Raw genomic sequence first — 3,582 nt, forward strand, 5'->3', positions numbered from 1 at the left:
GATTTTTGTTCTTTTTACTACTAAAGCCTTACTTCTCTCTTCTGTGATTAAAGTGGTGACCAACTTGGAAGGGCAGTTCATATGTCAAGTTGGGAGTTCTGAGAAAGGATTGTTGAATGGCCAATTTGATGCTGCCCTATTTGACCACCCTCAGGGGAAGAAACAACTCTTATTTCCATGCAATAGATATCGCTCTTACATAAACATGCTATGAGCTCTTAACGTTTGAGATAACTTGGCAATAGTAGTCATCCATATGCAATTGCTGCTAAATTGAATGAGTATTATGTGTTGTCATGTCCTGAGTCTGCATGCTCTGAAGTTATGAACTGATGTTCTTTTTATTATGCCTATCTTTCTTGAGACAAAATTATTTAAATCTTCATGATCTGAACTTTCTCTTGTCATGCATGTAAAGTCATACAACTATTCCTTGCCACCTATTATAGGGTCTTGCTTACAATTCCAAAAGGAATATCTTGTATGTTGCAGATACGAAGAACCATGCGTCGCGATAACTACCTCCATTGAGTTCAATTGGATCATTCGGTTTCTATTAACTTCTAAAATGACTTAGAAATGGCTTGTGCTGTTGTCCAGTTTGATTCACTACTCATTTAAGCAATTGGTAGTTATATTCAAACTTGTTTTCCTCGTCACTTGTGCCTTCCACAATTTTCTTTATCACTTGTGCCTCGTCACTTGAACTAATGACATGAATGAACACTATCCTACAGTAAGAATAATATTTGTGAAATGAACTTCCAATCTTTAGGACAGTTCCAAATTTTGCATTTGGCCAATTATTTAAGTTAGTTTGCCTTTTCATTTTATTCAGTGCTATTGTGTGTCTGTATTGTTTTCTTATACACTCTTCTCCTTGCGTTGATGCACAGCTCTCTGGATATTCGAGAAAAAAATGCCATTAAAATTTCTGGACAATCCTATTATTTAGTTAAAAATGCCATTACAATCATCTGAATGTAATATGTGGAGTTAGAATTACCGTTTTATTTTCCCTTTCCCATACACCAATGTCTAATTTTTTTGTTATGTTCATGCTAGCTATTATCATCTTTGGTTATTTTCTTTTAAATTATTCTACTCGATAGATGGATGTAACCAACCTATTGCTATTTTGACTAATTATATGCTTGTATGGTTTCAGTAGGAAGGGAGAAGAACCTCAAGTTCATTGTGCAGGTATGGTTCTTCATAATTTACACCTTGTCTGGTAGCAGTCATCTTTCCATTTTTCTAGAAAATTACATGAACTCGATCTGAATGTAACATGTATAGTTTGAAAGAGAAAATAGAAACACAACTATTGTACATGAAAATGAGAACACAACCATCAGCTATTACACTAAAACAGTTTATTGTATGTGTGACTACATATGCGGACGGTTATGTCAATCCTATTGGTGTTTTGACTAATTATATGCTTGCATTGTTTTAGCGGGAAGGGAGAAGAACCTCAAGTTTATTGTGCAGGTCCCATTAGATTTCGACAAAGAGGATAACATAGTTGTGGTATTACTGATAAACTCTACCCACATCTCATTAGATTAATTATGTATTTATACACCATGTCGTGGTCGTGTTTTTCTCACAATGCAATGATCTTTTTATCTTGCTTGTTCTTCTCTTGATCCACCATGTCATGGTGATGACTACATATGAGGTTAGGGCTGCAACATAGTGAATTCTAAATTAGCATGGGCTTCTCCTAGGAAAGATTTAATGATGTTTTCATGTCTCCTTTTGTTGTATACATTGTCCATGTAAGTGAATATGAATATCACAATTCTTGTAGCTAGAGTATCAATTTTCTATCAATTGCAGTATCTTAGTTAAGGAGAAACAATGAACATAACTGCATGATAGTTGATTGCATAGATTGACAACACTTTTTATGTACAATGATGATGGACCTGAAGCACTAAAACATTGCCCATTTTTGTTTTCACATATTGCAGCAGTGATCGGAGTCGATTGCCTTGGGTTTGACGTGCCAGTGTGCGCAGGAACTGCAGTGCATATCTCAAGATTTTATTTTCCTAAAAGGTCTGTCACACTTGTCATTTTATTTATGAGCCTACATTTTATTTATGAGCTTATTGAGCTTATTAATCTAAGTATTGTTCAAGTACAATGCAATTTCCATATGTGATTCCACCAAATGGAATTAGCTCATCAAGTTACTTCAGTCAATGGAGCATAACCTTCAACCTTGCCTCTTTCACATAATCCATGCAGCGACGTCTTGGTCAATGAGCACCGCTTCCATGTCCTTTGCTAGATCAGCGAGGGCAAAGACCACCAGCCTGCCTCTGGTGTCACATTCGACAGGCTTGACACCGTCCACGTTTTAGGTATTTTCAACTGTGATTAGAAGATGCTATGGTTAAATGAGAGGAAGTTTTAAATTCTAGGATGAGTTGTCTTTAATTGTAATTATGTTTCTTTGTGTAGCCATACTATTTTGCAACAGATTTATAAGTTGAAATTAACTTGACCAATGTCTCGAGCTTCCTTATTATCTATATCAGGTCTATAGATGAACTAGAGTTTTTAAGTGTTCGATAAATGGCTGACATTACATTATTATTTCTAGGTACAATGTTTCTGAAAGGGAAATAGGGTCAAACCTTTTCCTATATGATTTTGGTGGTTGAATTGTCCAACACAAATAATTGGACTAACTAGTTTGCTCTAGATTATATGTTCCACAGGTGCCAAAGGTTCACAACAAACCAATACAAAGTTAAAAGAAAGGGTTCAAAACAAAGGAGCAAAGGAAACCGAAGTGTGCCCTGGTCTGGCGCACCGGACTGTCCGGTGTGCCACCGGATAGTGTCCGGTGCACCAGGGAGGATCGACCTCAAACTCTTCAGCTTTGGGTTTCTCAGGCGCAGCTCCGCTATAATTCACCGGACTATCCGGTGTACCACCAGACTGTCTGGTGTGCCAGCGGAGCAACGGCTACCTACGTGCAACGGTCGACTCTACAAAGTGAACTGTGCAATTCAGATGTTGGAGCAGAAGGTCAGAGGGGCACCGGACCGTCCGGTGCCGCATGAGGACAAAGCCTCCAACGGTCGACCAGCTCCAAGCCCTAATGGGAGGATGACGTGGCGGCGCACCGGACGCTGTCCGGTGCACCCATCGCCAGCACCCTTCTCCAACGGCTATAATTTGGTTAGTGGCTATAAATACCACCCCAACCGGCCACTTCAAAGTGTGGGAGCCCAAGCAACATTCCAAGTCGTATAGTTGACATATTCAAGCCCTCCCAACCACCTCTATTCATTGATCCATCCTATACACGAGATTTAGACCACTATAACCAACACAAGTGCCACAAAAGAGAGAGCAAGCAAGAGAGAGCTACTCGTTTGAGTTTAGCGCTAGTGCCTTGTGAGATTCATTGAGAGAAAGTGTGTGCTACATTTTGTGTTCATTTGCGCGTGGAGTTTTGACTCCCATTGAACTTCCTCCAAAGTTTTGGAGGTTTGTAAAGCTAGCAAGAGACACCAAAGAGTGTGGTGATCCTTGCGGGGTCTTAAGTGATCCTTGAGA

General features: G+C 39.2%; 1 long non-coding RNA gene across 1 annotated transcript; it reads left to right on the forward strand.

The window, feature by feature from the left end:
• The first annotated feature begins 1,457 nt into the window (after positions 1 to 1,457).
• Positions 1,458 to 2,522, forward strand: LOC103635352 (uncharacterized). Its single transcript, XR_002749004.2, has 3 exons — positions 1,458 to 1,533; positions 1,980 to 2,067; positions 2,260 to 2,522. It is a non-coding gene; the product is annotated as an uncharacterized lncRNA (long non-coding RNA).
• Positions 2,523 to 3,582: the final 1,060 nt, after the last annotated feature.

The sequence above is a fragment of the Zea mays genome, chromosome 8, assembly GCF_902167145.1.
Source record: "Zea mays cultivar B73 chromosome 8, Zm-B73-REFERENCE-NAM-5.0, whole genome shotgun sequence".
Taxonomy (NCBI): Eukaryota; Viridiplantae; Streptophyta; class Magnoliopsida; order Poales; family Poaceae; genus Zea; species Zea mays.